The sequence below is a fragment of the Mya arenaria genome, chromosome 1, assembly GCF_026914265.1.
Source record: "Mya arenaria isolate MELC-2E11 chromosome 1, ASM2691426v1".
Taxonomy (NCBI): domain Eukaryota; kingdom Metazoa; phylum Mollusca; class Bivalvia; order Myida; family Myidae; genus Mya; species Mya arenaria.
Window position 1 is genome coordinate 26,134,997 of NC_069122.1, and position 26,133 is coordinate 26,161,129.

The 26,133-nt window shown below is 36.0% G+C and overlaps 1 protein-coding gene across 2 annotated transcripts in view; it reads right to left on the reverse strand.

The window, feature by feature from the left end:
• Positions 1–26,133, reverse strand: part of LOC128237482 (5-hydroxytryptamine receptor 1D-like) — a 267,463-nt gene that overhangs the window by 219,422 nt on the left and 21,908 nt on the right. Inside the window, exon 1 of one of the 2 annotated variants that reach the window (XM_052953161.1) lies at positions 25,232–25,501. The exons of the other annotated variant lie outside the window; for it this stretch is intronic. The gene's annotated coding sequence lies outside the window, so the exon portion shown is untranslated. Of the gene's footprint in view, positions 1–25,231; positions 25,502–26,133 lie in introns of those variants that run through there. 2 annotated transcript variants of the gene reach the window in all.

Here is a 26,133-nt window from a genome sequence, read left to right on the forward strand (position 1 = left end):
TTAAGTGTTAAAAACAGTTAATTGTTAAACTGTTGTTGTTTTTCTTATTATTACATTTATTGACTGTGATACATATTTGTTGTACATTTATAATTTAATGTAACCTTACTGAGAAAATATATATATATGCTGTTACACAAGTTTATTACTTTATTTACATTGTTATTGTGTTTGTTCGGTTCCAAATAAACTTGATTACATAAACTGTTTGTATTTCTTAAAATATAATTTTGAGACAATATTTCAGCGTCATTACAAATACATTATATCTTAATATAATCTTATTATTTAAAGTACTCGGTGAGATATATTCGTTACACTGTTAGACGTTTCGGGGGGGGGGGATATAATGTGATATACACCCCCAGTAGTTTCATACAAAAAACGATAGGGGTGTATATCACATACCCCCCAGCTATTAACACGCATCAATCTTCACGCATCGTTCTAAACGCATCGTTCTACTCGCATTTTTCTAAAAGCATCGTTCCATACGCATCGTTTTACACGTATCGTTCTACACGCATCGTTCTATAAGCAATCGTTTTAAACGCATCTTCACGCATCGTTCTACACGCATCGTTCTACACGTAACGTTTTACACGCATCGTTCTAAACGCATCGTTCTACACGCATCGTTCTACACGCATCGTTCTACACGTATCGTTCTACACGTATCGTTCTACACGTATCGCTCTACACGTATAGTTCTACACGTATCGCTCTACACGTATCGCTCTACACGCATCGCTCTACACGCATCGTTCTACACGTATCGTTCTACACGCATCGTTCTACACGTATCGTTCTATACGCATCGTTATGAACGCATCGTTCTACACGCATCGTTCTATACGCATCGTTCTACACGCATCGTTCAATACGCATCGTTCTACACGCATCGTTCTATACGCATCGTTCTACACGCATCGTTCTACACGCATCGTTCTATACGCATCGTTCTACACGCATCGTTCTACACGCATCGTTTAATAATGAATTGTTTTGTTTTGAGAAGAAAACGCCACTTCTTTGACTGAATTTGTTGATAATAAACCATGTATTTTAACTTCTTACCAGAAGTGACCGTAGAACACTTTGATAATGACGTGTTACCTACAAACCTCTTCGAATAATGTGTCATATATCAATTTACATTTCCGGAAACGATACTGACAGTGATTGTATTGGTGGAATATGAGATTCTTGCGAGGTTATTTAAGGCCGTTGATCTCCTCAAAGGGGAACAGTAGTTTATATGGAATATTTTCTGCTATAACTCGCCTATCGAGAAACTCCTTTTGCGAAAAAAACAACAAAACAATAAACGGTATGTAGGTAGAATAAAACAACATCTAAATATGAATCAGAAATAAGTAACAATTTAGTTGAAATGTGTGTGTATGTGTTCTGTTATACAACATGCAACAAAAGTATAGGTTTTTGCTAATGCGAAGGTCTTGATGAAAACTAAACGTTCATGCCAGAGTTATACTATTCTGAATATGAAAAACTGAAACAATTGTATGTACATGTACACATACGTTTATTGAAACGTCGTGGCTATCTTCTAAATTTGTATTGAGGATTCCAACACGGCGATTTTGTTCGTACGGTATTGTGTGTATGACGTGCACAAAATAAGATATTTTGTATGTACCTTCATTCATAAATGTATTCAGACTAGAAGTATAACTCTTTATAAGTAAAACTACAGTATAACACATCATATAAACAATTACCGGTTGTCTTGAAGCCAGCTGTTTAATTTAACTTTGCCTTCAAACATTGGCTCTTCCAAAAAAATAGTATTGTATTTACATAAGTAAATTTGTTTAGTAAATAAACCTTCATTTTTACAATGTGTTGAATAATTGGCTTTTTTACGTCAATTGTGTACAATTTCTATCGCAAACAGCTGGAATTAGATAAACTTACAACATTTTGACCTACATAAAATATATGATAAACCACAAAATCAGACGAACTACTGTGCAACCATTTCAAAGATAACAATACCCTATGTTATAAAGTTTTTATAAAAAAATGACATAATCGAGTATAATATTATTAAAAGATCGATTTAAGTGTGTAACACAATGTAACCAAATTTAGATCAAAGAGCCAGAAAGGTCCAATTAGATTCTGAAATTCTCAAAGTACCAACTAAATATAAAAAAAATGATGGCATCAAGCATAGTTCATCTAGATATTAAAATATTGTTAACAAAAGAAATATTGGTTTATATGTCAATACCCCTGACGTTTTATTCTGTTTTCATTTTTAGGTGAATGTGCTTGCGGTCATGATTATGGTATCTACTTAAGACTTTTACGAATGGGATAACTGTTTGCTTTTATTTTATATAACTGTTGAACCAAGTAAATAGTAGTACTTTTATTTTCAACTATTTAATATTATATTTCAAATAAATGTAAGTTTAATAAGTCGTACCTATTGGTCAGAACGCCAATTTGAATGGTTATTTTGTGACGTACGCGTCATACTTTAATAACAGTGCTCTAACAAAAACGATGGTATTTGCAGCTCTTCTTTAATAACACAACTTTTTAAAGCACATTTGTGAAACTAAGTTTTATGGATCACCACAAAAAAGAACTCTGTGGCCTGATAACTTTTCATCAAGTAATAAAAGTTGTCAAGTAAGTCTTATAAGATTCGTATTCAGTTATGAAAGTAGTCTTTAAATGTTTTCATCATTATTAAAAAATATCACGACTATGTTCAACGCCACCGTGGCTGTAATGCCGATAAACAAGCCTTTGGGATGTAAGAAAGAAAACAACAACAAAATCTGGGTTGAAGCATTCCTTAATCCAAAATTTCTTTCAATTACAACTAATCTCAGCTTTCTTAATATTTCAGCTTGAAAAACAAAGAAGAAAACAAAATATCAATATCTAAAGAGGTGTTGGAATGGCAAAATAAATAACCTGCATGTATTCAATGCTTCAGCGGAAGGGACGCAACATGTTCGTTTGAAAGCGGCTGCTTTTGCCAGCAAATAAAAATGATAGCAACTATTATTAGGGTTATCATTCATTTGGAAGTCATTACGAAAAATAAACATTTGCCTATCTGTGGAATACTTGAAGATTATCATTCATTTATTTACACTTATTGCATTAATTCATCATATTATACAATTATACAACTTGCTTGTCCGCCTACCACAAGTAACGGCTCGATAATTATTCAGAGTGTACCACAATGAATTAATTCAACTGGAAGGCTGTATTTTTATCGGCATGTTCTAAAACCTGGCCTGGCCTGATGACTCAACATTTTGTTTCGGGCCAGGCCAGGCCATATTTTATACACATTGAGAGTATAAACACTAAATATACTGGAACACAATGATAGACCTTTATTTAAAAATAAAGCTGCATGTTAATCTTATGTTTTTTTCTGAGGTTTATTTAGATAAAAAAGTAGTTTAATTGAATGCATAGGAATACACTGTATTGAAAACTCTTAGCGGATTAAAAAATAAAGTGCATAGATCTTGGTTAACAAATCGAATCTTAAAATACATGTGTTCAAATTCAAGGGTTCCATGCAAATATATATTTTATTTTTTACATACATAAAAATTATACATTTTATTTGTGATGATTTTTGTGTTTGATATCATTTAAGGTGTAGAAATTCCATCTTACAGTTTATATATAGTTAAACATCCAAGTTGTTCAAACCTACATGCATAGTTTATTTGAAAAAAAAATGTTTAAGAAAATTGATTAAATATGCATTCAAATAAACTACATTATTTATCTAGATAACTCTCAAAAAATATTATATTAAACATGCAGATCATTTTTAAATAAAGGTCTATCATTGTGTCTGCGTATAATCATTATGTATAAAATCTGGCCTTGCCTGGCCTGGCCCGGCCTGGCCTGACAAACCTTTAACTACATACTAAATAATTCATTTATGGAAAATTTTAATTACTGATAACAATATTGTAACCTTGTCTTTAATAGCAGAACGCGCAACAATATTGAATGATTGGTGAATGCTAAAAGATTTACTGTGGTCTACTAAAGTCTCATAAGGTAGAAATACCATGATGTCTTATGCTCATTCCTTTAAAATTTAACTAGGTATCGTTCATAAGAAACATTGTTTTGACATGTATTCATCCATTTTGGAACATTAAAACAATTTTATTAAATGTGGTAACTCTTATCAGGGAGTAAGAGTGCATCTTAAACTAAATCATTATCAAGAATTATTTTAGTTAAAAGACAATGAAACCTAAATCAAGTTTAATCTCCTTATTAGAACTGAGTTTCACCAAATTAGAACTAACCTCCTAAATACGATATATTTTCTCCTAAATACCTTACATATCCTTATTATGAGATAATAAGACAAATAACGATAAAGTATCTTCTAAATATGACTAATATCTCCTAATTAGGACCTTGCAATCTCCTAAGTAGAACTAGTATCTCTCAAAATATTATAGCTAGTGACATAAGTACCTTTCCGTACGGACGATTCCTATTTTTTTGAAGGTTTTGAAGAACTGTAACATGTAAAACAACGCAATATGACTAAGAGCCCATTCGAAAGTTGGCCTGTAAAAGCAGTCATGTGGTCTGTATGATCGTTAAATATCGACCGGGTTCTAAAGGAATTTAGTAATGTCAGTTATTTGGGTAAAGTTAATATTTAAAATCAATCCACCGTTCAAGTTGTTACAGCCAACTCCTAAGCCCCAGCTTTGCTTTTTGCATGCGAATAATTAAACTAGTCGACTTCTCACAAGCAATTCCGTGTGGTCTTTTCTGTTAATCAGGCAACATAATTATTATCCTGCAACGTTCCATGTGTGTTATTGGAAAATCCACTCAAGTCTATGAATGCCCATTGTGAGTGTTGGTATGGAACTTTCCGCTTGACATAAATAGCCATCAAATGACATGTTATAACAATAAACATCTCAGACGAGATAAGCTTTTCCTGATCTCTGAGTCTTACATTGTGTACTGCGCAATGTTTCTGATTTACTGCAACAGTAAACACGTTTCTTTCTCGGATGGCGTCATGTTTGTGTTGAGTTTGATTGATTTATTTGCATGCCGGAATTACTATCGGTGGAGTTTTTAATTCTTTTGATTATAAACGAATTTACTTTTCATTTTACTTGTACTGAACACATCTGAATGAATCGCTTTGTCGGGAAAACATCTTTACTTAATCGTTGCAACAATTTACTAATCACCATCAATAATCTTGGAATAAATTGTCATGTATCAATTTACGTTTGCGGAAACGATACTGCTAATGGTTGTATTGGTGGACTATGAGGTTCTTGTGAGGTTATTTGAGGTTGTTGACTCACGCACGGGGGGAGAGGCAGTTACGTACAGGGATGATTGATAATGCGCATTATCTTGGGGCTGTATCGTTTGTTCCAAAGGAGAAGCCACTTACAGAATATATGAAAATATCCGTGTTAACTAAGTGATAACACTTCGTTATAGTAAAGTAGTTCTAACCAGAGTTATTGACGAAATACATTTTGGCCGAAAGAGGATTCAGAAAAATGTTACAACGATTAAGAAAGGAATATAGGTGTTTCTGTTTTGTCGGTGTGTTTTAGTTTGAGAATACAATCATTTAGTGTTCAGCATTTGTTGTATTGTTAATGGTCTAATGTATTTACATGGAGAACATGCATCCATAAAGTTTCTCTCGCCATTTGGTTAACACTTTTTATTTATTTGGTCCTGTCAAAACTAGCCAAATGTTTATTGATTGGTCAATGTTTATCAAATGATTTTTCCTAATCAATCATGACATTTAAATGTGCAAACTAGCCTAAACCTGTTCATGTGTTATTCAGTTGGTTGCAGGTATGTATCCAAATGTACATAGCAAGATGACTTTCGTGTTTTAATCGCCTATTCCTATATAACCATTTGCCGGCAAAATGGACTAATTTTAGTTACGGTCATATACAAGTTATAAAAAAGCATTTACCTATACTCTAAATAGTAGCACATTAAATATACTATTAGGATGAGGCTCTCTACAGCCAGTTGTAACCAGTATTGATAAACTATCCACTTTCCAAATAATGGTATTTTATTAAGATAAGAGTATAAGTCTTTGTGTATATTCATTCCTTCAACAGGTTGTTTCGCGTATCATGTAAGCAATATGTTTTATATTATACCATTATGTCGTACGAAACTGTGCACAGTTTCTTGTCCTGGCAGATGGTCCCAATTTTTCCAAAATAACTTAACCATGATTTAAATAAATACTTTATTGTGATTATCATGAAGAGCGTTTCATGTAATTTAAAACGTGAATACTACACAATTTATACCAAACCATAAATAGTAAGCTTAGTAAGGGAATTAAGATTAATTGTGGCTTGTATTATATTTACGCGTATTTTTTGTTCAGTTTTGCTTCAAGCCACTATTAAAGTATCGAAGACCTGCGTTTAAGGTTTTTACAGCCACTTTTTTGGTGTGTGTTTTGTGTGGCCCAATGACAAACGTGGACTTTTGTATTTTCATTTTTTACGTCGATCGATTTTGACGAATGCACCAAAAACACTAAGTAAGTCACTGTCCAACTATGACGATCTACAGTAAAAAGAGCGGCCGCCCGCTTTATTTCCCTGTAGATCGCCAAAATTGAAATCGAACATATACATAGATTGTACTTTTTCTGACGTGTTTTCTTTCGAATATATTATTCAGATTGTCCGTTGTGTTGTACAATTCTGCATTGTTGTTCTTGTCTTTTGTTATTTGATTTAGATTGCAATGGTAAAGGAATTATTTTACTTATTTTTCATACTTATTGAAAGTGTGCTGATGATGGAAACATAATGTTGTACGTTTGAAGTCACCCAATAGCGAGCAGTGCATCGTGATTCATTAAAGTCACCCAATAGCGAACAGTGCATCGTGATGCATTGAAGTCACCTAATAGCGAGCAGTGCATCGTGATTCATTAAAGTCACCCAATAGCGAGCAGTGCATCGTGATTCATTGAAGTCACCCAATAGCGAGCAGTGCATCGTGATTCATTGAAGTCACCCAATAGCGAGCAGTGCATCGTGATTCATTGAAGTCACCTAATAGCGAGCAGTGCATCGTGATTAATTAAAGTCACCCAATAGCGAGCAGTGCATCGAGATTCATTGAAGTCACCCAATAGCGAGCAGTGCATCGTGATTCATTCAAGTCACCCAATAGCGAGCAGTGCATCGTGATTCATTGAAGTCACCCAATAGCGAGCAGTGCATCGTGATTCATTAAAGTCACCCAATAGCGAGCAGTGCATCGTGATTCATTGAAGTCACCCAATAGCGAGCAGTGCATCGTGATTCATTAAAGTCACCCAATAGCGAGCAGTGCATCGTGATTCATTAAAGTCACCCAATAGCGAGCAGTGCATCGTGATTCATTCAAGTCACCCAATAGCGAGCAGTGCATCGTGATTCATTGAAGTCACCCAATAGCGAGCAGTGCATCGTGATTCATTCAAGTCACCCAATAGCGAGCAGTGCATCGTGATTCATTCAAGTCACCCAATAGCGAGCAGTGCATCGTGATTCATTCAAGTCACCCAATAGCGAGCAGTGCATCGTGATTCATTCAAGTCACCCAATAGCGAGCAGTGCATCGTGATTCATTCAAGTCACCCAATAGCGAGCAGTGCATCGTGATTCATTCAAGTCACCCAATAGCGAGCAGTGCATCGTGATTCATTGAAGTCACCCAATGGCGAGTAGTGCATCGTGATTCATTGAAGTCACCCAATGGCGAGCAGTGCATCGTGATTCATTTAAGTCACCCAATAGCGAGCAGTGCATCGTGATTCATTCAAGTCACCCAATAGCGAGCAGTGCATCGTGATTCATTAAAGTCACCCAATAGCGTAGCGAGCAGTGCATCGTGATTCATTGAAGTCACCCAATAGCGAGCAGTGCATCGTGATTCATTGAAGTCACCCAATAGCGAGCAGTGCATCGTGATTCATTCAAGTCACCCAATAGCGAGCAGTGCATCGTGATTCATTCAAGTCACCCAATAGCGAGCAGTGCATCGTGGTTCATTGAAGTCACCCAATAGCGAGCAGTGCATCGTGATTCATTGAAGTCACCCAATAGCGAGCAGTGCATCGTGATTCATTGAAGTCACCCAATAGCGAGCAGTGCATCGTGATTCATTGAAGTCACCCAATAGCGAGCAGTGCATCGTGATTCATTGAAGTCACCCAATAGCGAGCAGTGCATCGTGATTCATTGAAGTCACCCAATAGCGAGCAGTGCATCGTGATTCATTGAAGTCACCCAATAGCGAGCAGTGCATCGTGATTCATTGAAGTCACCCAATAGCGAGCAGTGCATCGTGATTCATTAAAGTCACCCAATAGCGAGCAGTGCATCGTGATTCATTAAAGTCACCCAATAGCGAGCAGTGCATCGTGATTCATTGAAGTCACCCAATAGCGAGCAGTGCATCGTGATTCATTGAAGTCACCCAATAGCGAGCAGTGCATCGTGATTCATTGAAGTCACCCAATAGCGAGCAGTGCATCGTGATTCATTGAAGTCACCCAATAGCGAGCAGTGCATCGTGATTCATTGAAGTCACCCAATAGCGAGCAGTGCATCGTGATTCATTGAAGTCACCCAATAGCGAGCAGTGCATCGTGATTCATTGAAGTCACCCAATAGCGAGCAGTGCATCGTGATTCATTAAAGTCACCCAATAGCGAGCAGTGCATCGTGATTCATTAAAGTCACCTAATAGCGAGCAGTGCATCGTGATTCATTGAAGTCACCCAATAGCGAGCAGTGCATCGTGATTCATTGAAGTCACCCAATAGCAAGCAGTGCATCGTGATTCATTGAGTGCTCATTTGTATTTTATCGTATTTATAATAAATTATGCCAGTAAAAGCTGCTCGTGAAAGTACAGACAACTGTAACAGGTTTCTGGCTTAGCTTTGGGAAAAGTATAAGGAAAAATAGTATATTAGTCAGTATATTGGACAGTTACAATATGGAGACCAATCATCAAGCCTCACCTGTGCCTTTTTGGATTTGTTTGTTGTGTGTTTTATTTTGTTTAGAAGGTACACCAACAAAAATGGTATCCCAAACAATCATATTTGCTCTTTTGTGTAAGGAAAATGCGAGTTGTAAATATATTGATAACCCGCTTATGAGTTGCACATTGCGCTTTTTCATAAGTATGCGTCAAATGACAGGCTATATAAAAAACAATCTCAAACGATACATGATTTGTTGGATTCCTGAATCTTACATCGTGTTACATATTTATGTGCAATGTGTCCTACCTTCTCTACCAGGAAACATATTTTTCTTGGACGGCAACAAAGTTGCATATTCAGTTTGATTGATATATTTGTATGCTATGCTAATTCATGGTTTTGGCTGTAAACAAGTATTCATCTCTCGTTCCGACTATAAACATCAGTTTAATGATAAATTATTGTGACTGTCAACAGTATCTCTACTCGTTTGTTCCTGTAGATAGAACCCGTTAGATAACAATTCTAGCAGTCGGCAAGGCCTTTATCCATCCAAATATTTATTAATCACCATCAATTATTTTGGAATTAATTGTCAATTAGCATTCATCATATTGACACTATTTATTTTATTTCACTAAAAGATAAAGTCTTTTTAAACGTATAATCCGCACATCAAAAATGGAAACTTAATTTTTCAAAAAGAAAACATCATTTGAAAGTGTGTTTTTTCAAGAAACATAACAATTCAAAATTAGAAACTTAAGTTAAAATGTTTATAACTTTCAGATTTAAAAATAATGAGCTGATTCAGGGTTTATGTATATGACCTCGTCTGTTATGACTTGTGTCCATGACTTATCGCTTGTTGGCCGATGCATGAGCACGGAGGGATAATTTTGTAATAACGAGCTTTATGTAATATTACAGGGCATGGAACGAACAATAAACCCAGTTAGCAATACACCTGCTTCTTTATCCCGGTCAGTTACTTTGCTTCCCAATAATCACAATTATGGCATATGTCCACATGTTCTACTTTCATTCTGGCTAGATATTCAGACGTTTCTTGCAAACGTCCTCTTATTTCATTTCTATTATTCCAACCCGACTCTGGACTTGTACCATTTTGTATGCCGTATAAATGTTTAAAACGAGAACTACAGCAAAACAATGAAAACTACAGCGAAAAGTAGCCTCACAATTTATAAAATTATAATCATGAATTAAGGCCAATCAAACACCAACCAAAATACAAATCATACCAGACAAGCATTGAACAGCCATAAAACAATAGACATTCGCAAATGTTGGGGTAACTGCTTGGCACCGTCAGTCAAATCCACACAACACTTGACTCGGGCTTTAAACACATTTAGCCGTCCTTAATGAAAGGGGAAACTCAATCAATGGAATAAGAAATGTGTAGGAACTCGCGCCTTTGAATGCCAATTTTTAAAACTTTCATCGAAATCTAAACATCAGATTTCCGACTCAAACGATATTTAAATGTTTATTGCTATCTGGTTTTGAGTCTGTCTCTTTGGAGTTGGTTCGTATACCTTGAAACAAAGTCATAACTAAGTATTCCGAAACATTCTAGAGTCAAGTTTCACCTCAATCATGATTCAAAAGGCCGTTGAACATGGCTTTTATTTGATAACTGCCCCAGAGGGAAGAATAATTGCCCGACGGCATTCTACCATTACTGTATATTATTATTTCTTGTGTTCATCGAATTGTTTCGACGTTCATTTCAATATGTGAGCAAAGCTGGGGTCGATCAGGCCTAGGAACCGTTTCATGAATGATCCTAGTCATTTCGCTAGACTTACTAATATTTCTCAGCAGAATGAGTATAAAAATACACCAGTCCTGTTCATTTCTTTTTTACCATCACCAGATTTAAACATCCTGTTAATGTGTAAAAAACGGTTTCCTGTAGCACTCGTTACTTCAACAAAGAGTTAATAATTAACGGTAAGTCTAATTTCATTTTTCTTTCACCGACAGTTTTGTTTAAATCCCATAAATTAATGTTTGAGTCAATTTTGCTTACTCATCGGCGTCAGGGGTACACGTGATCGTCTTCGTCGGGGAATTATGCCGTAATCGCCCTCATGTGCCGTGATATTCTTACGGGTGGCAACGATGAATCAATATGGCGGGAACGTATTTCTACTGTTAAATGTCATGTTATAATATATTTCCGCTGATAAATGTTTTAAATAGATGGATATGATTTATTTTGATAGTTAAAAGTGGTTGAACTTGAATAATATTTTACTCTTTTCATTTATTTCAATAATCATAAAACTTTTATGCTATGATTGTGATGCCGTGCAAAATGATTTTATAATGATGGCAAACTTACTTCAAAGTGTAGACAAGGTACAATATTAGATATATATGAAAACCCCACAACTATATGATCGCAGGTGTTTTATTCTTCAAATGTTCATACAAATGATATTCTAAAATAAAAGAAATAAAAGAAATACATGTCCTATCATATGTGGTATTGCAACTAATGTTTGCTTTTGTTTTAAAACCAAATGATGTTAATTTATGCACTAATTTTTAAATCTGAGCCATAATTTAAAAAAAAAAATATGACATAATATTATCTTCCTACCTTTGTAAAAGCAAGATCATTCGTTTTGTAGATTCAGAGGTTTTGTTTCAGTCTTCCTGTAGATGCTAAGATTCAGAAAGAGACAAATATACATTAACATAGCTCGATGATATAACAAGTAGCTGTAATTTATTGTCAAACTATCGGTTGATTTAGTAAAATCCTTGTACATTAACGAACTTGAACCACGAATTGAACTCCCCGACGTATTCTACCCTGGTAAATCACAACTCTATATGTTTATCACAAAAAAATACTCTTCCAGCAATGGGCAAATTGCATGCTATTCGAGAATTTCATAATACATCTGACTATATAAGTGACCGTTGTTAATATTCGTCTACTGGATTAGTCATTGTAGATTCATAAGAAAAACTAGACACCAACAGGCGACAATGCCGAAAGAGCCTTTGCCAGAGACATATTTCAACATTTGACCTCGACGCGAGACCTTGACATTTCATGTATATTTCTTTATCTTTTGTACAACACCCCATCATGGTGAACCTTCATGGCAAGTTATTTGAAAATCCTATAATGTATGGTCACAATACAGCTCGGACATTAGAATCAGTCCGGACGGGCGCACCACCTCACTGTCGCGTAGTCGGACGCACTTACACAAAAACTATGTCTCGTTCACCGAACGCGGGCTCGGCAGATTCAGGATATTGGGTTCCAGATCATTTTTAAAATGCAATGATTTTTACTCATACATGTAAACATCAGTTAGAATTAAATATTTAACATTCTTATGTCGGTTAAAGTTGTTCTAATAAAGCAAATGCCATCTAGGTTAAGGTCATAACAAAACACTATAAAAAATATCATATCATCCTAGTCCTTTAAAACATAAAAAATGAAAATAAATTTCAATAAGACAATGAACTCCAGGCGAGTTGTCATTCAACTTTTTAATTAATCAATGATGGTATTATGTTCTGCCAATACATACTAGTACATGGTTGATAACTTTGACCGCCTGACAAACAGCCTACGACAAATGATCAGGAGAAGCGAAAAATGCATCACGTTTATTGCGATTACAGAGAACCTGCAGTATGTAATTACTTTCCGTTTGTTTTCTCATTTACAAATTATATACTTGGCAAAAAGAGCCGTTGATTACTTTTCAAATGAAAATTACGTAATATGATATTTGTCGTTTTGAAAATGAAATGCGGACTGCAGAGAGGCTATGTGTTCTTCAACAGTTCACTTCATACCAAGGCATTCCATGTTTACCCTCACTTGCTTTGTGCTATGTTCAAGGGTGAGTCGCAGTTACTCCTAGTTCATAAAAAAACTGAACCAACATTTTTCGATTTCAGGAAAACTACAAAAAATACCAGATTCCAATTATACTTCGAAATAAAAGTATGACATTACAATTTTAATCGCACGTGTTCCTTGTCTCTGAATATTTCCCGGAATACGCCAATTTGTTTTTTCAATAGATGAGTATCTCTACGCTTGACATCAACAGTCTTTAAATGACACCCTGTATCAACAAACATCTTCGACTAGATAAGATGTGCCTGATCTCTCAGTCATACATCCTGGTAGTTATTTATGCGCAATTGCCTAGTTTTCTCTACAATTATACACGTTATTGCGCTTCTACAATATCGCTTGTTTAGTTGGATGGGTATCTCCGCGTATCCGGCACGACAGCTTGTACACTAAACGGTTAAGTAAGCATAAACTCACCAGAAAATTTTAAAATATGTTTTGTTTTTGTTTTCCGAACATCTTATTTTAGTCACATCATGTAAACATAGGTATTACTAATACATGAAGTACTAAAAGGTACTCGCTCATGCTTTTCAACCAAAGCTTAGTTTTCCCGGTTATGCATCAGAAAACTGTCATTGCATCATCATTGACTGTAGGGTATCAAAATTGCAGAAAATTGCAGAAAAAAATACAATTATAGTATAAAGTATATATTTTGGTTCTAGTGGGGTGTAAACCTATGCCAGTAAAGCCAAGAAAAAAGACACCTTCATCTGAGTACTAAGCCATGAGGATTGTACAAAGGCGATGGATAGCTTCACCTTTTAACAATATATTGATAACACCACGTGATAATGTCAATCAATCACGCAAACAAAGCCGTCATTAAGTGACCGTTATTAACGCTAATTAAAATTGTGGTCTTTGAAGACGTTCCAGGTTATGGTATCTTAGTTTTAACACTCCTATTGTTTTGCCACACTTTATGTCGGCATACACAACAGCGCATTTTACAAAAATGTGAGCGAGTCCCACATATTTTTCTAACAGCGACATTTTTGTTTCATAATTTATATTAAGAGCAAATGAAGCGAATTCAGTTTTGAAATTATATGAAATCACTGAGAAGGCAAAAACAAAAAGACTTAAATAGCAAATAATTAACATAATTATAATAACTTCATAAATGCAGTTTATAAAATGCCTCCTTTTCCCAAAACTAACATTTCTAAAGTAACAGACCATTGTCAAACACAAATTGTCCATTTTAGGGTGACTGTCATAAACAAACTTTACATAATTCGATTTCAAGAGTGACATTCATGTTGTTGCTTTAATTCCATTGTGTTTGTAACGATGATTTTGATTCGTGGCCTAAACAATCATTATCCTGGGCGGTGATATGAATCGTCTAAAATGATCAATCGGCTACAATATTAGCGCTGGGTCAGGATATATGTGTTCTTATTATGTTTTATTCCGGAAACAAGTATGACAGTGATTAAATTGATACATGAGATGCAGGCCAACGAGGTGATTTCCAACTGTCCAGAAGATCCACGAAACAACGGTCGTTGACCGCAGGATTAGGTGGCACTGGTCAAAAATACTTGTAAACGGTTTCTCTTATCTTTGTATTTGAAAAGGTTAAATACTGAAACAAAGCTCTAAACAAGAAGGAATAACTCATCCATTTAAGCAAATTCAACACACTAAGTTATGATGAATTATGAATCACATTTAGGAATTAGAAACCCATCGGAAGCCCATATTACATTTCAATTATGAAACTAACAGCGTCATATTGAGTGTGACCTTTCTGCAACCCTTTTTGTGCCTCCTATCTGTTCGATGGTGTCAGCGGAATGGCAAATGGACAAACTGTATTATCCAAAATTACAGAAAGTACACTGATGAAATCTTAGTTCAATAATATTTTATTGCATGAGAACACATTTGACAATGAGAATATCAATGCAAAGTTTAACGACATAATAGAATCATGCGTGCAAAAAGGATTGTTTTGCCACGAGTTTTGCCAACATTAATTACGGCCCTCGTGGTGAAATCAACATTGTTGATGAAGTTGTCGCTGTTTGTTATTTACGAATCCTTTGATCAAGCATTCCGATATGTTTTCCATGAATACAATATAACAAAAACCTTGATTTTCTTTTTTTAATTTCTGAAGATTTATGTGTATTATATATAAGCATGTTCCTATGGCAACCGTGTGTCAAATATTTACAAAAACTGCTATTTGAGATATATTACTGTAGCAGCTTTTGTCAGTATGTATGCGATATATTCGAATCAGACAAAAAGTACAGCAGCCTTTTGTATGGAGAATGATGAAGTTACCCACAGGTTAAAGTCTTTGAAATAGTTTAAATGGTTAATATGATTTTTCTACGTTCGACCAATTCAATTTTTCTTAGGAGAAACTTTTTTCTTACGTTGTTTAATGTTTAGTACACAAGTGGACATATGTTCTTGGCTCTTTATCTGTGAGGATATGTTGTTAAGGTTGTATTTGACTGTTTATCTGTGGGGAGGTGTTTTTTAGTTGGATCTTCATTCTTTATCTATGAGTAGGTGATGTTGATGTTGTTATTGATTCTTTATTTGTAAGGAGGTTATGATGAGGCTGTTCTAGCTTTCTCTCCATAAACGGTGATGGGGTTCGTTAAGCACTACAACTCAGTGTTATTTCGCGTGCAAATTCGTCAATTGTCTATAGAATATATTCATAGAGAAATTATTTATTAGTCTGTGACCTTAAGTGCATGGATGAGAAACAAATTACTGCAAGGTTTTCTTAGTTGAAATTTTGTAATTTATTACAAAATCCGGAAAGATTTAATGACCTTTTGGCTTTAATATAAGTAATGAAGTGCGTGATTGATGTCATCATCGGGGATTTGAACGCAGTTGGGCTGGTTGAAGGCTCCAAACACTTTAACTGTCATCAATCACGCAATTCATTTCTTAATTATACAATTGGCTGCTGAAGTTTAACAGAGTGTATGTTGTTATTTTTCAGTATTTACCTATTGATAACACAGTCAAGGCAATCAGTTTTTATCGCATATGTTTCATGCCTCAGATTTATTCACGATGCATGCGCCAACTTGGCTGGAAATAGTTCAACATTAATTGTTCTTTACTAATCTTGATTATATTTATTTATATTATATTTACAGTTTATAATCAATTCGCGTGTGTTTCAAGTTTTGATAAATCTAAGGATACACCCATATGTCTACGTTAAGGCCAGGGCTAGGGCCAGGCTAGGGTAGTGATCAATCTCTTAACATGAGTTGCATGTATACCAACAATAAAATCTCAAACCAGATAATAAGTTTGTTTAATCGCTGTGTGCAATGTTACTGATATTCTTCTAATGCTTACACGTGCGAAAAATGCTTGACATTATGTTCCCGCAGACATGCGCTCATTGTTTTTGACATATTTTCAACCGGTAAATACGCACACAATGTTCCTGACATTTTCTACCCGTCAGCACGTGTTCAATGTTTCTGATTTTGTTCCCGCCGATACGTGTTCATGGCAGATACCCCAAATTCAAGGTTTTCTATACCCGTTAACGTGTGCTTAATTTTCCTGTCATTCTCTACCCGTAAGAACGCGCTCAATGTTCTTGACATGCTATGTCCGTCAACACGTGCTGAATGTTCAAGACATTTTTACCGATTATCACGTGCTCATTGTTCTTCACATTCTCTACGCGCCAACACGTGCTCAACGTTCTTCACATCCGTTACCCACCAACAACATGTTCATTATTTCTGACATTCGCTACCCGCTAACACGTGCTCAGCGTTCTTCACATCCGCTACCCGCCAACGACATGTTCATTGTTCCTGACATTCGCCACCCCGCCAGCACGTGCTCAACGTTTTTCACAACCGCTACCCGCCCACACATCGTCACCTTAGTGCAAGAACTCAATATCTGCTGCTATTTCTATATACAGTTATTGAGTTATTGCACTAAGGTGACGACACATTCAATTTTCCTGACGTTCGCTACCCACCAACAATTGCTCAACGTTCTTCACATCCACTACCTGCCAACACATGTTCATTGTTCTTGACATTTGCTACCCGCCAACACGTGCTAAACGTTCTTCACATCCGCTATCCGCCAACACATGTTCATTGTTCCTGACATTCGCTACCGCCAACACATGTTCATTGTTCCTGACATTCGCTTCCAGCCAACACGTGCTTATTGTTCCTGACATTTGCTACCCGCCAAAACGTGCTCATTGGTCCCGACATTCGCTACCCGCCAACACGTGCCCATTGTTTCTGACATTCGCTACCCGCCAACACGTGCTCAACGTTCTTGACATTCGTTACCCGCCAACACGACAGTGACGTGCCAATTGTTCCTGACATTCGCTACCCGCCAACACGTGCTCAACATTCTTCACATTCGCTACCCGCCAACACGTGCTCAACGTTCTTCACATTCGCTTTCCACCAACACATGTTCATTGTTCCCGACATTCGCTACCCGCCAAAACGTGTTCATTGTTCCTGACATTCGCTATCCGCCAATACGTGCTCAACATTCTTCACATTCGCTACCCGCCAACACGTGTTCAACGTTCTTCACATTCGCTTCCCGCCAACACATGTTCATTGTTCCTGACATTCGCTACCCGCCAACACGTGCTCAACCTTCTTCACATTCGCTTCCCGCGAACACATGTTCATTGTTCCTGACATTCGCTACCCGCCAATACGTGCTCTACATCCATCACATCCGCTACCCGCCAGCACATGCTCAACGTTCTTCACATCCGCTACCCGCTAACACGTGGTCAACGTTCTTCACATCCGCTTCCCGCCAACACGTTCTCAACGTTCTTCACATCCGCTACCTGCCTACACGTGCTCAACGTTCTTCACATCCGCTTCCCGCCAACACGTGCTCAACGTTCTTCACATCCGCTACCTGCCTACACGTCCTCAACGTTCTTCACATCCGCTACCTGCCTACACGTGCTAAACGTTCTTCACATCCGCTACCTGCCAACACGTGCTCAACGTTTTTCACATTTCCTACCTGCCTACACGTGCTCAACGTTCTTCACATCCGCTACCCGCCAACACGTGCTCAACGTTCTTCACATCTCTACCTTCCAACACGTGCTCAATGTTCTTCACATCTCTACCTGCCAACACGTGCTCAACGTTCTTCACATCTCTACCCGCCAACACGTGTTCAACGTTCTTCACATCCGCTACCCGCCAACAAGTGCTGAACGTTCTTCACATCCGCTACCTGCCTACACGTGCTCAACTTTCTTCACATATCTACCAGCCAACACGTGCTCAACGTTCTTCACATCTTTATCCGCCAACACGTGCTCAACGTTCTTCACATCTCTACCCGCCAACACGTGCTCAACGTTCTTCACATCTCTATCCGCCAACACGTGCTCAACGTTCTTCACATCTCTACCCGCCAACACGTGCTCAACGTTCTTCACATATCTACCCGCCAACACGTGCTCAACGTTCTTCAAATATCTACCCGCCAACACGTGCTCACCGTTCTTCACATCTCTCCGCCAACACGTGCTCAACGTTCTTCACATCTCTCCGCCAACACGTGCTCAACGTTCTTCATATCTCTCCCGCCAACACATGTACCCGTAAATACAATGTTGGTTGAAGGACACGATTTGCATGCTCATTTTGTTGAATACGCTTTTATTTAAGTTATATAGTTGCATGAATGGTAAGACAAATGATGTTATTAAGAGTCGAGTGGCAATAGTTTATCAAATGATTCGAGTATACTGTTTTTGTTTCTAATATACATATCTTGTTTTAAAAGTGGTCGATTTGATCGTAACACTATTATTTTGACAATCTCTGTTTTCCCACTCCTTCGTTGCTGCTGAAAATGTCAGGCAAATGAAGATAAGTGAAAGAACAACATTGACAATACTAAACTGTGGTCGGTTACGATACGGGCGGTGGCGATAATGAACACTAGGGAAGTTTTTAAGTCACCTGAAATGACGTACTTCCTATAAATACATTGCAATTGTGATAAGTTCAAGGATCATCTTGTACTCTGCATATTACTCACACGAAACAACATAAACAGCATCGGCTTGTCATTCAATCCATCATCTTTCTCTAAAGTATGAAAAATAAAGTTTGGTGCCAAAGAATGTTCTCGTTGATAAGTGTTTTCATAAAAACAACTCGATATAAATAGACTCTAAGTGACGACCCAGGTAACAAAGCGAATTAGCCGTATAGGCCACCATTGGAACGTTTTCATTCCGAACTCCTCGGCCATTTCCCATCGAAAAACCTCAGATGTATATGAACGGTTTACACTGTCAGACACATTTACATTTAACTGCGCTGCATATTGATCGCGTAGTAATTTCAATATAGCAGTTAAACTTGATTTTCTGTCGGAAGATTTTTATTATTTATGCAATAATACACTTCCATGGCAATCATTTTAAACAAAATACGCAAAATACACGTTTAAACACTACAATTAATTTTAAAATATACGAACTTCTTCTACTAATATACCGGCATGCACCCAGGGTTGTTTAAAATATACGAACTTCTTCTACTGATATACCGGCATGCACCCAGGGTTGTTTCAAATATACGAACTTCTTCTACTAATATACCGGCATGCACCCAGGGTTGTTTCAAATATACGAACTTCTTCTACTAATATACCGGCATGCACCCAGGGTTGTTCAAAATATACGAACTTCTTCTACTAATATACCGGCATGCACCCAGGGTTGTTTCAAATATACGAACTTCTTCTACTAATATACCGGCATGCACCCAGGGTTGTTTAAAATATACGAACTTCTTCTACTAATATACCGGCATGCACCCAGGGTTGTTTAAAATATACAAACTTCTTCTACTAATATACCGGCATGCACCCAGGGTTGTTTAAAATATACGAACTTCTTCTACTAATATACCGGCATGCACCCAGGGTTGTTTCAAATATACGAACTTCTTCTACTAATATACCGGCATGCACCCAGGGTTGTTTAAAATATACGAACTTCTTCTACTAATATACCGGCATGCACCCAGGGTTGTTTAAAATATACGAACTTCTTCTACTGATATACCGGCATGCACCCAGGGTTGTTTAAAATATACGAACTTCTTCTACTGATATACCGGCGTGCACCCAGGGTTGTTTAAAATATACGAACTTCTTCTACTAATATACCGGCATGCACCCAGGGTTGTTTAAAATATACGAACTTCTTCTACTAATATACCGGCATGCACCCAGGGTTGTTTAAAATATACGAACTTCTTCTACTAATATACCGGCATGCACCCAGGGTTGTTTCAAATATACGAACTTCTTCTACTAATATACCGGCATGCACCCAGGGTTGTTTCAAATATACGAACTTCTTCTACTAATATACCGGCATGCACCCAGGGTTGTTTCAAATATACGAACTTCTTCTACTAATATACCGGCATGCACCCAGGGTTGTTTCAAATATACGAACTTCTTCTACTAATATACCGGCATGCACCCAGGGTTGTTTAAAATATACGAACTTCTTCTACTAATATACCGGCATGCACCCAGGGTTGTTTCAGATGAAAATGGCCAAAGTGTACCGAATGGAATGTTTTAGTTTATGTTAGAATTGTTGTACCTTTGTATGCTTGGTACCTTGAGGCAACTATTTGTATTATAAAAGTGTTTGAAATTGCTTTGTTTTAACTTCTAATTTCATGTAATATTAATGTGCGAGCTACAACCAGTAGTTCTATTTTGGCATTTCATACAACCGGTACTACGGTATTACTTACCCGATGTTGCCCGACCTAATGCTGATGATGAAGTAGCCTACAACTACGATACCAACATACTTCAGCTAATGTTAATTGTAGATATTGTTTTTTTTTGTTTTTTTTGTTAGTGTGTTTGGTCATGATGATATGTTGTTGTTGGTGGTGTTGTTGTCAAGTTGTTTAAAAATCCTTTACGTTGTTATCGTGCGTGGTCATGTTGTTATTTCGTGTTGTCATGTTGCTATTTCTTGTTGCCATGTTGTTATTGTAAATTATCATGTTTTATTCTGTATAGTCATGTTGTAGTTTTATGTTGCCTTGTTGTTGTTAGTGTATGTTGTCATGTCATGTTGTTTTTGTATTTTCATGTTTTATTGTATGTTGTGTGGTTGTGATTGTTTGTTGTTACTTTGTTATTTTGTGTTTAATGTTGTTATAATGTGCTGTCATGTTGTTATTGTGCTGTCATGTTGGTAATGTGTTCGTCACGCTTTTATTGTGTTTTGTTATGCTGTTATTGCGTTTTATCATGTTGTTATTATGTGTTATCATGTTGCAATTGCAGTTGTCATGTTGTAAATGGTAGTGGTCAAATTGTTAGGGTGTGTTGCCATGTTGTTTTTGCATATCGTCACGTTGTAAGTGTGTGGTGTAATGTTATTATTGTATGTTGTCATGTTGTTTGAGTGTGTTGTCATGTTGTTATAGCATATCGTCACGTTGTTAGTGTTTGGTGTCATGTTATTATTGTATGTTGTCATGTTGTTAGAGTGTGTTGCCATGTTGTTATTGCATATCGTCACGTTGTAAGTGTGTGGTGTCATGATATTATTGCATATCGTCACGTTGTGAGTGTGTTGTCATGTTGTTATTGCATATCTTCATGCCGAAGGTGTGTGTTGTCGTGTTGTTATTTTGTGTTGTCATGTTGTAATAGGCTGTTTATGTGGCTTCTGAAATGTATCCTATATATTTCCATTCGTATACTACTTTTTCGTATTATTCGTAGTCCGATTCTTTAATAATCATGATTATTAATTAATTGATTTATCGCGTGTTTAATTATATTAAGAAAAGACTGTCTATTCTGTCTCCTTGATAGATTTTAAAGAAATTGCGTTACAAGAACATCTTGAACTAGTATTCGAACCAGATGTTTTGAACTCCATTACGTTCCAAACATATACTCTAACGAAAGCGTACGCTGTAAACTTTCTATTTGCGTTCACATATGCAAAATCGATTACTAAAATATCGATATTGAACAATATGGCTATGATATACGATCTTCTAAAAACCGAGAAAAACAACAATTGTGAATTATCTTATGTAAATATATTTCAGTTTGTTCAGGCCAAGATTGTGTTTATTTCAAAAGACGGTTGGTTTCAAATGTTATCTCCTGGGTTTTCTGCCAAAGAACAAATGATTTGGCGATTCTTCTTTTCAACAAAAATGCATCTTGGTGAAACAGATTAAACACTATTAAACTTAAGACAGTTTGAACTGGAAGCCGATTGCAATGGGGAATTCAAATCATAACGAACATATTGTTTTAAGTTTATGGTTTAATAATATTAGCCCGTAATAAATTCACGACAAATACATACAGTATAATAGCCAAGATTGAAATATTTATTTTTGGTGTTCACAAGGTGAAGTGTATTGCGATCTTACACTTGAACAAGCAATTTTTATCTTTTGCGTCAACGTATTTAAATTGATAGCTTATTGTAGTTTTTCAGAAAACGAGCTAATATGTGAACGTAACGTCATATTTCTTAAATGACATTGTTGAAATTGTGTTCCAGTCATGTGCGCGCTCATGTTTATTTCATAAGTATGGTCGGGCTAAAGTTTTACTGTTTCAATTAGTGAAATATATATTTTTACACTGATTGATATAAAACACCGGAAAGCATTTTATAAATTGTTTGAACTCAATGCATTTACGACATTAGCCTGTAAATGTTTTAAGTAAGACTTTAATTATCTCGGCAAATAGGAGGTTTTTCTGACTTAGATCTATCAATTAGGCAAGAAACGTCAACTATGGATGCCATATTTAATTAAGACAAACATATTTTGAACAGCATAGCTCCCAGTAACTCTCTGCTGACAGGGGAGAATGTGCTAGAGTAGTGGATATGGTTTATTAATATTCTATGTTCACACCTGTTTCTCCAAATGCCGTGAATGAGAGTAATACATACCAACGTCGTTTAAACAATGATTGTTGAGATACATTACCGCTACCCTTACCTTGTACACAAATACCCATCATTTTTTATCGCATACGGTTCATGATTTATTTAGGAAAAACGAATTTGTCTTGAAAGGTAAACATCCAACCATTTTTTCTGTACTTTGCCGTTTAGCTTATATAACTGATAACCCTGTTATTTTTAACAGTGTATTATCAATTCGTGTATGTCATGCTTCCGAAATATCCAAGATACACTCATTTGTCTTCGAAATGGGGACGACTCGTTTCTGTTGACATCAACTGTCTTTAATCCACATACGATATCAATAACCATCTCAGACAGGATATCAATAACCATCTCAGACAGGATCAGATGTGTCTGATCTTTGAATCTTACATCCTATGGCTTATGTAATACATCCGGCTTGCTTTCTCGCCAGGAAACCACATCGTTGAAGGACAGCTACAATGTGTCGTGTTCACTACGATCACTGCTACAATGTTACATGTTTGTTAGATTTGATACCCAGCTACATTGTTACATGCTGATATTGTTTAATATCATGATTCAATGTTACATGTTCATTAGGATTAATATCCATTCTGTTTAAATTCACATAATTTAAAAACGTGAATCAATGGAATAGTCAACGTGTTTGTATTAACAAATCATTCGCAGCGTTTCGTTATACAGACACTCCAATTCATGTTTTTATCAACTTGTTAAAGTTCGATTATATCAACAAGTATGCATGCATTTATCTGTTAGTTGATTTATGTAGTCGTTTGAATGTCAAAAACTACGGGGTCACAACTGTAACACAATGACGTCACGAAATGTTCTTGTTTGAATACCATTACCTTCGTCTGCATGATTTATTTGGGAGTTTGAATAATTATTTTCTAACTGTTCCCATTGATTGTATCGTGGCCTGACCTTTCATATCACAGCGCGAGGATATTCTAAAATTAATTGTCAATAGGAAAATATCACCAATAATTCTAAAAATAATTGTGGCTACTCGTGGTTTATTCCGGAAAACAATGTTAACAGTGATTATATTGGTATATGAGATGCATCTCAAACGTCAAGATGGTCCATGAAACAACGGTTGTTGACCGAGTGAAAAGGTGGTCGGGGTAACGTTGAACATATTTGGAGTAAAATGCATAATCAATTTCTGGAAACAAACAACAAGCTACGTATACATTAAATTCAAATGTAAAGAAAAGGTCGAAACATCCAAACAAGAAGAGATAAATTCACATATGTAAGCAAAATCAACACACTCAGTTATAATATGATATGAATAGCATTTCAGAATAGAGACCCATCGACATCCCAAAATACAGATACATTCCAGTTTTAAAATAAACAACGTCATTTTCATTGCGACCGTTCGTAAAAGAAAATGGTGCAACACTATAAGTGCCTCCTTTTACTGGCTTCAGCAGACGTCTATAGTTATATTCATATTTAGTGTTGTTTTCCCGAGAATAATGTGAATTATATTATAAGCATTTTATTATGTCAACCTTGAATCACATATTAACCAGAATAATGGGGTTTGAAATACAATACGGGATAGCGGATGGTTTCATCAACATTAAACATGAACTTTACCATCTGCATTCAAGAATCAGACACATTACGGAAGCCATACTTTTCTCTCTCTATTTACCTTTAGATAACAGTATCACCACAATCCATTTTTATCGATTATTTGATTTACCCATTCACCAATTTCTCTTACAATAGGTAAACAACCAAAACAATTTTCTGTACTTTGAATTTCTTTTTCTTCAATACGCCTGATATATATGTTATTTTATTAGCATTATATTATCTATTCGCGTATGTTTTCAAAATGCTTAACATATACTCATTCGTATCTGCAAAAGGTAATTATCAATCCTCATAGCAGTCTTCAAATTACAATCTCTATCAATACACCTGAGATCATTTGATCGTTTAATCATATCCAGTGCATTATTTGTTCCTAATATTTTCTTCCCGTAAATACATATCATTTGGACTAAAACGTGATCGATTTTAACGTTTATTTGAACTGCATCCTAGTTCACCAAAGCTGATTGATGTATGTACAAGTTGATGAAACTTTAAGGCATATGACAATTCATCTGGCATAATTAGCAATGTAGTAGTCCTCTACCGGTGTTGTTGCCATAGTAAAAACATTTTTAAATGGTATGATTACATTAGCTTTATAACTTACATATGTCCAGAGTTATCGCAGGATCCAATTTTCCCGATGAACGGAACGACTATCAAACTATTTCTGTTGTCAAGGAACAAGAACTTCGACTATTTTATTGACACTCTCTGCTTTTAATCTCAACGATTATCCAATATCGACAGAACAAGTGCTTCGAAATTAATAAATGCTAGATTGAAATTTGATCGATTGTTGCTGAATAAATTTCATCGAAAACACATAAGATTTATTCTTGAGTTGAACTCATCACATTACAATTCCATATATACTATAAACAATAGTTACATACGCATAAGAATGCATTAGACCCCCATCTTACGAAAGTAATGCCGTTGATACAAGTAGGTAGATTGTGGCGAATAAATATTTTTGGTTAACCACGTGGCGCGTTTCCGAAATGCGCATCTTTAAATCAGTCTAACTGCAGTTGCAAAACATTTAGCAGAAGTAACAAGGTAAAGCTAAGTCGCCACTGAAAGTTTTCGTTTAAAGTTCGAATTTAATTCTTCTTAACTTTCGCTAATATATTCTACAACCGCAAACATTAATGACTTGTTTTTGTATAAAATTAAAAAGTATATTTGTTGAAGATTGTTAATTTTGTTTTATTGATCTTAATAAAGAAACTGCTTTAAAAGAAAACCGTGTTCTACCAAACAATCTAGTATTTGAACCAGATGGTTTGATATTTCGGTCTTTCAAATATATTGCTGCATAGAAAACGAACGCTATAAACCCTGTGTGTTTTTCGCATATACAAAATCGATTGCTGAAATATCGATACTGAAAGAAATGATATACGATATATGATTTTCAAAACTCCTAGGCAGACTACAAAGAATATTTATCCAATGTGTATGTATCTAAGCTTGATCAGGCCAAGATTCTTTGTTTTACTTTAA